The sequence below is a fragment of the Myotis daubentonii genome, chromosome 17, assembly GCF_963259705.1.
Source record: "Myotis daubentonii chromosome 17, mMyoDau2.1, whole genome shotgun sequence".
Classification (NCBI taxonomy): domain Eukaryota; kingdom Metazoa; phylum Chordata; class Mammalia; order Chiroptera; family Vespertilionidae; genus Myotis; species Myotis daubentonii.
In genome coordinates, this window is record NC_081856.1 from 40546681 (window position 1) to 40560145 (window position 13465).

The 13465-nt window shown below is 43.9% G+C and overlaps 1 long non-coding RNA gene across 1 annotated transcript; it reads right to left on the reverse strand.

The window, feature by feature from the left end:
* Positions 1-573: 573 nt before the first annotated feature.
* Positions 574-5746, reverse strand: LOC132219636 (uncharacterized). Its single transcript, XR_009449537.1, has 3 exons — positions 5678-5746; positions 5130-5504; positions 574-1352 (listed from the first exon to the last, which is right to left on the reverse strand). It is a non-coding gene; the product is annotated as an uncharacterized LOC132219636 (long non-coding RNA).
* Positions 5747-13465: the final 7719 nt, after the last annotated feature.

The following is a 13465-nucleotide window of genomic DNA, read 5'->3' on the forward strand; positions in this document are numbered from 1 at the left end:
CCAGAGCCCCCACCCCGAGCCCCACGTGGGGCGGGCCAAGAGCCGGGCCCGCCTTCTCCCGCGGCCGGCTCAGCCCGCTGGGACCCCCGCGGGGCTGGACAGATCGCCTGGAGAAGCCTCCTGCAAAGTGGGGGTGAGGTGGCCATCGTCTGGGAGCCACGAGTGGAGACTTCGAGGGCGGGCGTGGAGATGTTACCGCCTAAATGATCATTGGAGAGGCACGTGCCTTCACTTGGGTTCAGGGACCGCCTTCAAGGGTTGTCAAAGCTGGCATCTTCTGCAAGATCCTTTTTGGCGGATGACTTTTTTTGGTGGGGAGGAGAACCATGAGTGTCATCAAGTTTTCCCTGGGCCCCATGAGCCAAATGATTAAGAACCGCTGTTTAATAATAAATGCTAACACTTTCCTAGCTCCAGGAACTACTAGTATGCAGTCTTTCACTACGCATACTCCTTGTCTATTGAGACAATGTGTGTGTGTGTGGGGGGGGGGGGGGGGGCTGGGGGGAGGGGGAGGGCACCTTCTCTACTTGCCTCGTTCACAGATGAGGACAATGATGCTCAGGGCAGTTAAGCAGCACTCAGTGGTAGAAGTTCACTTTCGAGAAATCACTATTGATTTCTGATTGATGTATTTTTCTAACCTTCTCTGACCCCCTTTCATCTGTCCTTTATCCATGCTGGAAGAAAGCATTCTGGGGAACCCAGGCCCCCCACCAGGTAGGGTCAGGAGCTTCTCTATACACCACTGGCTGACATCAGGCAGGACAGAAGTCTTGCCACACCTGTAACAACATGAAAGTTCCTGTTGGCAACGCTGCTGAGGTCAAATTCAACTCAGCAGGGTTCTCTTTGGAGACCCAGCCAGGTTTCTGGAACTTATAGTGGACTCAACAGATGGATATTCAAGAGAAGGAACAGTTTGGCAGGGGACAGTTCTAGAAAAGCACACTCCTGGGCCTGTATGTAATCACAGGTAAATTTCATTCCTGTTTATTTGAAGAGGCAAATATCCAAATGGGTACTAGAGCCAGAGCTGGCTACATAATTTGCCCAGCCCAATGCAAAATGAAAATGCACTGTCCTTTGTTAAGAAATTATTAAGAATTTTAAGACTTTGTCAACAGAGCAATACACCAAGCGTGGGACCCTTCTAACTGCAGCTGCACAGGTCGCTCATGCATGAAACCAGCCACATGTAAAGCTAAACAACGTCCCAGCTGATACCCTCCCGCAGCCTGGGGCAGCAGTCTACAGGCTGGAGAGGAGAGGAGGCACCACCAGAGAGTCTGTCTAGCTAATCGTAGTTCCTGCTCCTGCTCCTGTCACCAGTGACTTCAGATGGGCCCTCTCTGTGTAAATTTGAGAAACAGATTGGGGTTTCAGCAAAGAGCTATTACCTGTATTAACAGTCATGCATTTTTAAACTACACATTCACATAATCAATTCCTCTGATAAGTAAATAAGATATCATTATCTACATTTCAAAGATAACATAGAACAATGTATATATGCACACATTTACAGCTATATAGAGGGCTTGCACATATACTGTCTCCCAGGTCCTAAAAATAATACAAAAGTACTCCCCCTCTGGGTTGGATTAACTTCACTGTCTGTGCTTACTTCTCTCCCTCTGTGGTTTGCCAAGCCATTTATCCTACCACCTCTGGAATGTACCATCTTACTCCAGTTGAGTTTGCTCCGTCTAAAACGTAGGCCCATTTTACCATTATAGATTTTAGTTCTAGTTAGTGATTATAGATTAGTTTAGGGTCCTGGATGTTATTTCCAGAGTGGTCTTTCCCAAAGATTTCCAAATGTTCTGCATATTTTCTGTTCAAATATTTTAATTTTTTTCCTATTGAACAATTAATGCATTTCTTATCTGTCATAAAACTCCAGACTGACAAGTCTCAGAGGGAATGGCAGGGGGAGCAGGAAGAGACCAACAAAGAATTTATATGCATATATGCATAACCTATGAACACAGACACTAGTGTGGTGAAGGCCTGGTGGGGGGGGAGTGGGGTGAAGGGGGTTAATAGGGGTGAAAAGGGGACATCTGTAAAAAGTGCCAATTTTTAAGAATCAATGAATGTGACACTTACTGAAATGAAGACAGAAGAACCTATGTATTAGTCAAGTCTAATCAGAGTAAGATAAACCATGCTAGATATTTTGACCAGAGGGGATTGAATACAGGAGATTGGTTACCCAGATGTTTGGAAGTCAGGATGCTGAAGTAAACCAGATGATTACTGAAAGAAGCAGCTACCACCACTAGGGCTGGGACCGAAAAGAGAAGAGGTGTCTCTAGGGGAAGTCCTAGAGGCTAGAGCTTGGAGGAAGTCCCATCTCCATCTCAGAGTGCACAGTTGGTTCTCAGACTTCTGGTTGGTGCATCAAATACACAGTATTTAGACTGCCAAGGAGTCCTGGGCAGCTGGTACCTCTGAAGGGTGTAGCACAGCTGCTGCCAAAGGAAGCTGGAGGCAAAAGTTGTAGCTATCCTCTCCTTAGTGACTTTCTAAGTACTTTTAACTGATATGTGTAAAGCGCTCTCTCTTTATATATATTTGCTATTATTATAAAAACTAGAGGCCCAGTGCATGAAATTCATGCACGGGTAGGGTCCCTAGGCCTGGCCAGCAATCAGGGCCGATCAGGTTCCCCACCTCCCCGCCTCCTCCTTCCCTTGCTGCCCACACACAGCCACCGCATGGTTCCCTGCCTCCCGGCCTCCCTGCCTCCTCCTTCCCTTGCTCCCTCAGCACCCCACCACTGCCACCATGGTCCACGCCGCCCACTCGTGGTCAGCACATATCATAGCGCGCGATCAAACTCCTGGTCTCCCGGTCGAACTCCCAAGGGGACAATTTGCATATTAGCCTTTTATTATATAGGATAATAAAAGTAGGGGCTTCTATATAAAGTTAAAGGAAGCCATGATTTAATAGATGACAATTAACCTCTACATCAGCTGTATCATTCAAGGTCTGATTAGGAGACAGAAACCACTCTGAGTATTTCCAACAGAAGGAATTTGATGTAGGATATTGACTTCGAAGGCTAGCTCAGTAGGGGACCATGAAGCAGCCCAATATTGCCCATAGCCGTAAGCTGCTACCCTCTTTAAGCCAGAGAGAGATAAGGTGACCTGTCAAAGCGGGAGTCATGTTGAGCTTATCCAATGGAAGCTGGAGCCATCAAAAGAGAGGAAGCCACTGCCAGAGAAGGAAGATGAGGAATACCCCGGCTTCTTCACCCCTCTTCCCACCCTCCAATCTCCAAAGACAGCTAGAGGCACCTGAACAAAAGCCTGGGGACAGCCTGTGGAGGTGAGTCAGCCTCCTGTGATGCAGAGCAGAGCAGCAGAAGCCCAAACAATGGATCTGAGGGCAAAAGGTACTGCTGAGTCCTGCTATGGGGGGCGGGGACCTGAATTTCTCCCTCTATTGGCTCCTGTTCACACAGTCGGCTCCAGAATCCAACAGTGCAGTGGTTTCATCTGCATTCCTAAATGCCTAACTCAGCAGCCTGTTCACAGCAGTACTAAATGGTTACTCCATCCACATCCTGCACGAATAGACAGTCAGTATACAGCACACTTGCCATCTCATGAGCGAGTGGGATTTTTATAGTTCTAAGGAAAAGAACAGTGGATGGGAAATTATAGAACTTAAATATCATTCATGAAAGACGAGTGGAAGTCCCTCGGTGCGACCACGGCCAGTGTCTTGTAAATGTATCCCTTTAGAGTTGTGCTTATCACACCACTAGGAGCCGGCCCTTCGCAGAGCTTGAGGATAAGCACTGGTCTGTGTGAGACCTGGAAGAGTTACTAGCGCACTTCCTTTCTTCTGAATCATTGCAGCTACCTGCTTGCTACTTGGGTAGTCTTTCATTTCCCCTAGAATTTTTCGTCCTTTTTCTTAAGTTACCCAATACTGGGCACTGTCTTTCCCCCTTCATTATGCCCTGTGTACAGAGGTTTTGCAATCGGCACCCTCTGAACAGACTCTGCATTGTAAGAAGCCCTCAGAAAATTGTTCACCATGGCGATCTGTTATGAAAATGGTCAAGATTAAAGACATTTCTGGGCAGTTCAGATGGCTTTTTGCAGTCTGCATGTCTCTTCCAAGGCACAAAGGATGGCCTGTTTTATGATAAAGGAAAGCCAAAGTAAGCAGGATATCTGGATTACATCTTAAAACATTTAGGTTTACGAAATATATCCAGCTCTCCTGTCTCTCTAAACCAGGGTTTCTGGCTGTGTTTCCCCGGGCCATTCTGCCTCAGTTTTAGATGTGATTATTTTGTTGATAGAAAGTCAGGCCATTGCAATAGAAGTTGAAACAGACCAGTAATATTAATCTCCTCCCTCACCTATCAGAGTTTTTATTAAGTGACAAAGCCAGCTGAATGCAATGTCACCTCTCCCCAAACTGTCCAATAGAGAATGCTAAATGGTGACAAAATGGGACTTGACTGGTGACAGGAGGGAGAAAAAGATCAAGAGGTTTAGATACAAAACAAGAAATGAGTAACTGTCCAAAGAATAAAGCAAGAGCTAATGGAATAATTCATTGTAATTATGGCTTAAAATTAAGTCTAGGCAAACTCCCTTCCCATGTTCCTTACCATGATTTGAAAATGTATCCCTTTGAGAATATTATTAGATACGTTGGCAGTATTATCAGAAACACCCTCTCACCACCTTTACCTTCTAGCTCTTGGCTAGATTAATTATTCCTATTTCTATGGGCACTGTTGACCCCCTAATTTATTTATGGAGTCTACAGAATGCATGCTTTGCAATTTATAGATGACCCAAAGCTCAGAGATACAGCTCAAGCTGCTTGCACCAAAGCCAGGTGGGAAAGATCTACTTGGTGGCAATTTCTGAGAAACAGATGAGGGTGGGTAGGTGTTGGATGTGTGTGTGTGGCGAGGGGGGGGAGGGGCTGTCGGGGAGAACAGGGGGAATACTGAATTAGTCACTTGCTAAATGAAAACCAAAAAATGGTTTTCAGGACACACAGAGGAAAGGCTAGATGACACAGCAAGAAGGTGAGACCAGGTGACATCTGCAAGCCAAGGGGAGAGACCGCAGAAGAAAACAAACTTGCCGACACCTCGATCTCAGACGTCTCTCCTTGAGTACGGTGGGAAAATGAATTTCTGCTGTGTGAGCCACCAGCCTGTGGTTTTGTTATGGCAGCCGAAGCAGACTGACAGGTCCTCAACCCAGAGCTGAAGCCGCGACCGCCTGAGACAGACTTGCATTCAGAGGACTCGGGATGGCCATGTGTTTTGCTCCCCTTGGAGAAATGATGAGGGATGGCTTCTGTGAGCATGAGCATCACCTGCAGGGCATCTCAAACGCTGATTGCTGGCCCCTCCTGCAGAGCTTCTCAGTCAATAGGTCCGGGGAGGGGCCTGGGCATCTGCATTTCTCACACGCTCTGGGGTTGCTGGTCCGGGCACCACATCTTAGAAGCTGAAATTGAGACATTTAAAATCTATTTTTAATGAATTCGTTTTTAAAAGAGCAACAATTAGCCTCATCATATGTTAGAATAAAGAACCTATTTTCATGAAAATAGCTATATTTTGTAAAACAAAAAAGTTAAGGAGAGTGGCATTGTTTTGCCTTTTTGCAAATCTTTTTACAGCTGGAGTCTCATATTTGCTTCTAGCTTCAATCTACTGGCATCTCACCCATCAGGCAGCCTCTGGAAACTCCATTGTGCACCTGTGAGAGAGAATGAGAGTGAAACAGGCAAATAGCATCACGATCACTATGAACATAGCATTAAATGTCACATTTGCCCTGAAAGCATCTCAGGCACTCCCTAGGGTCCCTAGTCCACACTTTGAGAACAGATAATTTATGGGGTGGGCAGAAGGGAGCCCCAAGGAAAGAGGCAGAGACGTAGAAGGAAATCCAGAAGAACCTTGCACCAGGATCCACCCAGCTGGTTCACACTGTTTCCCTCTTACCACACGCACGTGAGCAGAACTGTTCGGCTAGAGACCCAGTCCTTACTCCTGGTCTGCTATTTCCCTCAGCTTCCCACTCTATTTTTAAAGTATCAGACTTTATTAGAAGGTGTCTTTGAAACCTACCTCAATTTTTTTTAAGTTTTATTTTTTAAACCTTAAAATTTGCCATATTTGATTCAGTTCTTTTTTAAAAATATATTTTTATTGATTTCAGAGAGGAAGGGAGAGAGAGCAACATCAATGATGAGAGAGAATCATGGATTGACTGCCTCCTGCACACCCTCTCCTGGGGATTGAGCACGAAACCCTGGGCATGTGCCCTTGACTGGAATCGAACCTGGGACCCTTTGGTCCTCAGGCCAATGCTCTACCCACTGAGCCAAACCAGCTAGGGCCCTACCTCTATTTTAAAGCCATTCCTTTCCTGTTCAAGCAGAGGTAGACTTTGGATTTCAGGACACAGCTGGGCAGTAAATATTTATTAAAGGAATAAATAAAATATAAACTACCACTCTTCCAGAGGCAGAAACATGCAATGTCCCTGCGGTGTGTCCCCTTCCAGGACTGAGAAAATTCTTCCCAGCATTCTCCCTGCACGCTTCCCTCTTGTTGGATTGGGCAGGATTGGAGCACATGCCTGTTGCCTAAAATAAATCACTTGGCAAGAGACATTAGCCCCCTGGGGCCAGAAAGAAATGGTGCCTTGCCCTAACTGGTTTGGCTCAGTGAATAGAGCATTGGCCTGCCGACTGAAAGGTCCCAGGTTCGATTCTGGTCAAGGGCATGTACCTTGGTTGCGGGCACATCCCCAGTGGGGAGCGTGCAGGAGGCAGCTGATTGATGTTTCTCTCTCATTGATGTTTCTAACTCTCTATCCTTTTCCCTTCCTCTCTGTAAAAAAATCAATAAAAAAAACAACAACAAAAAACGGTGCCTCCCCTGAAGGACAGGGCTCCTGGGAGAACAGTGAACACTACCTGAGTTCTATTCATAAGGAAGGATGAGCGGCAGACATAGTTGGGTAATTATTGGGTAGCCAGCTGAGAGCGTCTGCCACAAAATAAATAAAAATAAAATAAGTAAATAAAATAAGTAAATAAATAAAATAAAACCCTCAGAGTGCCAATTTTACCCTTTCCCCATTCCTGGTTTGTTTATCCAACCTACCATCACTTATTTCAGTTCTGGGTGTCTTTTGGAAATCAGAGACCGCCAGGAGATAAAGCATCAGGGGGAGTAAACCCTAGGTTCAAAGGATGGATCACTAAGTCCCATTCATAGATATTAATTAACCCATAAGCCCTACTCCCTCCCTCCTGGTAGCAGCAGTTTTTCTAAGTTCACAAAGGCTAATCAGAGAACCCAGTCTGTTTTCAGGGAAGTAGCCCCAGTGTGGCTACAGTGGAGTGCTCCTGAGAAGATCCATTTTTACCAGTGTTTTATGCAAAGTGTTTCATGCAAAGCTTACACAAATTTCTCTGCTTCATCAGTCTCTTGTCTGTAAACTTTGCTTCCTGCCTTCCCAGGGATACTAATCTCAATGGAATGTGCTTTCTTTCCCCTCTTGGGTGATCATTTGTGGGGTCTCCCTTACTGAGGAGTCTTGTGTAAGTCTGGGAAGTGTCACTGACAAGCTGGGTTTTCTGGCCATTTTTCCACAGGCATTTTATCTCTAGATAATTCCTCAGGCAAAACCCAGGCTCCTTCATAAAGCTTATGTTCTTTCCCAGACTCGGTGTAGTCTTCAGGGTCCTGAAGGACTGGTCTATTGGCAGAAACTCAAGAATTAGGCGTTTGTTTCCAAATTGCTATTACTGATTGCTACCATATCTCTCAAGTCATCGTCCCCCCAAGAGAGACAGCCGGTCCAGGTGTCCCTGCTAGATGCAACAATGTCTAGAAAAGGAGTCTCTTGTGGTATCTTCATGTTAAAAGGAAGAGAATCTTTCCCAGCCGCTCCCCGCCCTTTCATATCTCATTGGCCAAAAGGGGTCACATACTCAAATCTAAAATAATCCTTAACCAGGGGAAGGAGATGACCACGACAGATTTAAGCAAATCCAGAAGAAACTCCAAGTAGAATAGAATTGCTCCTTTAAGAAAGTGGGGTTCTGGAATGCAAAAGAATTGGAGAACGCATGCTGAGTTGGTAACCACTTCTGGTTGAGGACACAGATGTATATAACAGGATGTTAAAAATAGCTGTTTCTTTCTCCCAGAATTTGGATGAACCCAGACCATATCCACACATTCTACAGAGACACGCTAGACCTGCCTATACAATCTTTTGACCCCCTCCCAGGTCTGGCCATCACTTATTCACGTGGGATATGTACCCTTTGCGTACTCATTGACTTCTGGTTTTCTTTTGCTGAGCATGTTTTTGAGATCCATTTATTATTGCCATTAGTTTGTTTCCTGTTATCACTGAGTCCATAGCTTGTCTATATTTATCTGAGAAGATCACACCCCTATCAACATTTGCAGTTTAGGGTGAGGGAGTGTATCAGTTCTTTTCTAGAGAGCAGGGTTTGGCCTCAGGGGCTGGAGCTTTGGGATGACCCCCAAAGCCAGGAATGTGCTGAGAGAAGGCGCCAGTGAGCACCCCCTGATGTGTCCACTGGTGGAGGAGGCCCAGGTTCACATAGAGTTTTCCTGGGGGCTCCTCGGGGATTCCCTACGCAGCTGAGGAAGTGCAGATTTCCCACCCTTCATAACTGACGACCAGACTGCTTTTGTTCTGCATTTCTTGGACTTCGCACCAGAAGCAAGAATCCAAGTTACACCACGGGCTGCTGCAAAGATATTTTCCCTCCTACCAGACAGAGTCCTGGAAAACAGAAGGCGGAGGAGACAGGGAGGTTCCCACAGGGTGCATTGTTAGCAAACTCTTGGCCTTGAAGTTCGGAGTCAAGTCCAGTATATCTAAGTCAATTCCAATTTTCTGTTGGAATTATAGTAATCCTAGACCTCAGCACATCCAGAACTATGAGCTAAACATTGAATTCCCCAGTATACTTAACTCATGTGGTTATGAGTCATTTTTAATATGTTCAACAGATATGCTGGCTTCCAAGCTGCATGTCCAAAGTAAGGGTTTTAATTGTTTTTCTTAGTGATTTGCTCATGTCTGCATACCAGCCATCAGGCTTGGCTGACCAGAGCCATCTTGAAATATTTAACTTAGAATTCGGTATAGGACTAAAATGGCAAATATTTCTAAGATCTCTATCCAGAGACACAGATCACTCATCAAAGTTAAGTTCCAAACCAAGTTACAGTAGGAGGTAAAACCAGCTATGTATTTTATACATTCCTGTTATATATGGAATGAATGAAATTTTACATGGCATGTAGGACATTTTTATGCATGCAGAAACAAGTATAGTGTGTCTTTTACAAAACTGAAAAAAGAAAGAAAATATTTACCTGGTGGGTAATAATTTTTAAAATTCTAGAATAACATTGAAGATATTGAGGTTCATAAAGCTGCTTATCTTCATATTGATGTATACCTTAAACCGTAATATGCCTTCATTTACTTAAAATGTTAAATTAAGCAAGTAATAGGTTGCAAAACACGCTGTTTTTTCTTACTACTTTGAGCAGTCCTCCCCCCCCCGCCCCCACATACACACACATACACACAAAGTTTTGGAAGTGGGAGGGAAATAACATATGCTCATTTTGAAATTAAACAATATAGAAATTCATAAAGCAGAAAGTGAAAGATTTCCCTGTTATTAAATCTGACTGCAATCTCACGCCTCTAAAATAATTATTGTCCATAGTTTTGTACATATATTGTTAGTCATTAAACATACGCAAATGGCAGCATTTGAATATACATTAAACAGGATTATTGTATGCATATGTGACATTGTGACTTATAAGAAATATATATTTGGTCTTTGTCCCCATTTCTGGCACAGAGCTCCTAAAACTCTTTGAATTTCAAAAGTGAGGACAGCAACAAAGACGTCTTAGATATTTCTAGGTCCTTTCCATGACCCAAGGGTACGTCTGGCCCTCTTCCTGCCTCGTTCCCTGGCTTAGCCACTTAGGACTTCTTCCTACCTAAGATGTGCCCTTTTGGGGATTGTTTCTCTAAAACCTTGAAACCTTCAAAATTTGGAACTAGTTTGGGTCTCAGGAATTCCACCCCCACCCCAGCTTCTTCCCTCTTTGCAACTTCTCTGGCTGCCTGGGTGGGTGGGGAACCAGGACACACTCAGAATCCGATGGCTGATGTGCCTTCTGTGTATCTTCTGTGGTGAGGTGGCTGTTAAGGTCTTTGTCTCATTTTTTTAATCAGGTTGATTGTTTACTTAGGGTTGCCTTTTAAGAGTTCTTCGTATATTTTGCATAACAATCCTATACCAGATGTGTCTTTTCGAAATATGTTCTCCAAGACTGTGGCTCGTCTTCTCATTCTTTTGATGTTTTCTTTCATAGCGCAGAAGTGTTTAATTTTAATGAAGTATAGCTTATCAATTATGGATCTTGCCTGTGGTGTTGTATCTAAAAACACACCACCAAACTCAAGGGCATCTAGGTTTTCTCCCATATTATCTCCTAGGAGTTTTACAGTTTTGTATTCTACATTCAGGCGTATGATCAATTTTGAGTTAATTTTTGTGAAGGGTGTAATGTCTGTGTCTGGATTCATCTTTTTGCATGTGAATGCCCAGTTGTTCCAGCACCACTTGTTGAAGTCTGGGAGTTTTTTCCAATCTTTACTTTTACTCAATCAACTGTGATTAGTAACACAGGGTTGAGAACAAAGCACAACCTGTCCATTTCCACTTGATTTATCAATAAATTTACCAAAAATCGCTGTGGCTTGCCTGAGTAATTTCCTGTTTTGTTTTACCTCCCCTAACGTTTGAGACTCTATGCTATTTTTTGTTTGAGAGTCTCTACTATATGATACCTATGTCTGTAAGCAATTGAGAGGTTGACACAACAGTCAAGTAGATGAAGATAAAACTCCCACTTTTGCTTATGTTGAACCTGGTGCTGGAGAATGTGGCTTTACGGTGAGAGCAGATAGGCTTGCTTGTGCCCTTTTTCTCTGAATCCTCCCAAATTTAGACCTTAGAGCAAGTCACCCAAGGGAAAACTTGGTCTTGTTGAACAGAGTCAGTTACCTGAGTGTGCACGATGGAGGCTTCATGTGGGATTTTCTTAGAAGTTCTAAGTGGTGTCCCAAAAGAGCTCTCTCTCTCTCTCTCTCTCTCTCTCTCTCTCTCTCTCTCTCTCTCTTTCAAATAAAAACATAGGATGCCAAGTGCACTCTTCAGTTTGCCTTAGTAAATAGGCCTTTATAACCTGAAAATGGCCACACAGGTTCTTACATTGTCCTTGGTCTCTTCAGGGTGTCTGGAGTAGACTCTGCCCTGCCTTCCAAGTGCCCCAGCAGCCTCCTCCTTGTTCGGGGGGGGGGGGGGGGGGCTTGTCCACCCGTTTCCTGGTCTTCGATTTCATCAAGAAAACGTCTGGGCCGCTCTGTGTCTCTGGGGCAGGCCTGGAAAGCCCTGCCCGGAGTCTGAGGACTCCCGACAAAGAGGCAGTGATGCCCATCAGTGGGAAACACAGTCCTCCTGTTTTGTTTTACTGCACGTTTTCTTTGCCCACAGCCTGCCAACAGGTCAGCTCTGGGAACACAGCGGCCATTCTTCTTCCCTTGGAGTCCGTGTGAATGGAGGTGGCAGTTAAGACGCTGAAAGGGCCAGAGCCAGGGTCTGCCAGTGGTCGACTGTTTACAGGCTCCGGAGGGGTTTTTAATGAGTTTTCAGGGGGCCACTGGACTGGCCATTGGGAAGGACTACCACCACCAGAGGCTCATACTTTGCTGGTGAATTTTTCCAGATAAGGTCTGGAAGTTGGTCCGACGGTTGTGGGTTATTGTTAAGCTGATTAACAGATAAGGTCTGGAGACTACATATTCAGATTTATATCTTTCTTAATAGTGAAATTAATTAGATGGCAGAATAGGCCCCTAAGGAACAAAACCCACAAACTAGACAGCTTTAAATTAGCACTCTGGGAAATAAGATGGGAAAAGATACTAAAATTCAGATATTTTATTTTGAGTTTAGGAAAATACTTTTCTTCTTGTTTCTTTTTAGATTTATTTGTTGGTTTTAGAGAGAGAGGAAGGGAAAAAGAGAGAGACAGAAACATCAATTTGTTGTTTCACCCATTTATGCATGCATTCGTTGCTTCTTCTATGTGCTCTGATCAGCTGGAGATCAAACCCAAAACTTGGCATATCAGGACAACAGTCTAACCGAGCTACCCCGGCCAGGGTAAGAAAATCATTTTTAAAATCTATATTGATTTTGTGCTTCTCTTCTCAATATATTCTAAGTGTAATTATATATTTATAAATAGGCTGAGCAGAGTCTTTGCACTTAGGTATGTTAAAACCAGTATAAGTGAAACCAAATAAGTAGAAAATAAAGGTATAAAGGAAGATGAATGATATCATGCTTTTGGAAATGATTTATTTGGAGAACTTTCTCTTAAGATATTTCTATTGAAATTTAAGTAGGTTCACCCTCCCTCATCCCCTCCTTTTGTGGTGGAAAATTCGAAAACCTATTCTTAGAAGTTTTTCCTTCTAAAGCTGGAAAATAAAAGCCACAGATTTGTCCGCTGTAATTTGCTCATTTCAGCAATCATTTTCTCATTTAGTTTCATTCCAGTTAGAATTTACTACTTCAGTCCTTCCTTTTCATTTTCTCATACTTCACTTCCCACTCCCTTTTGTTTCTGCTCCTTCTGTCATGCCCACAGCAAACTTGACTGTCATTTTGCACTACTGTTCAGCTCTGGGTCCCAATGTCTTTGGATAATTTTGGATTAGCCTTTTCATATTTTCTTCTTTCCTCCTTGTTGACACACTGCCATGGTGAGTTAATGAAATTTGATTCTTTTGCCCATGATGGATCACAGTGGCTTCTGCTAAAACCTTCAGCATCTGTAATTTTAAGTCTTTCATCTATGCTATGGGCAGGGAGGTATTAACGATGATGCTCTCCATGCAGAAAAGGAACAGCAGGCCTTCTTGTGGTTATTAAAAATGATGTCTTTCATTTCCTGAGAGTAGCAGTGCATGCCTTGGCAACGCTAAAACTTTCCAGCAGTGGTAACTGGAAACACACATCAAGGGTACATTTCTGAGATGATGAGAGTAAGAAAGCACTAAAACTGTGATTTTGATGATGGGTGGCACTTACAAGGTGTTTTGGTCTAGTTTTTTGAGGAAAGTCTAGGGAAGATTTCTTCAGTACTGTGAAGAGCATAGCAGTAATGGATTCCAATGGGTGTACTGAGTCCTTTTGAAAGATGGCATTTCATAAAATTCTATTGAGGGTTTGTGGCCACCTTCCAAAGTGAAATGGTGCTCTGTCACATCTTTACTGCTGTTGAGTGTAGCTGCACAATGCT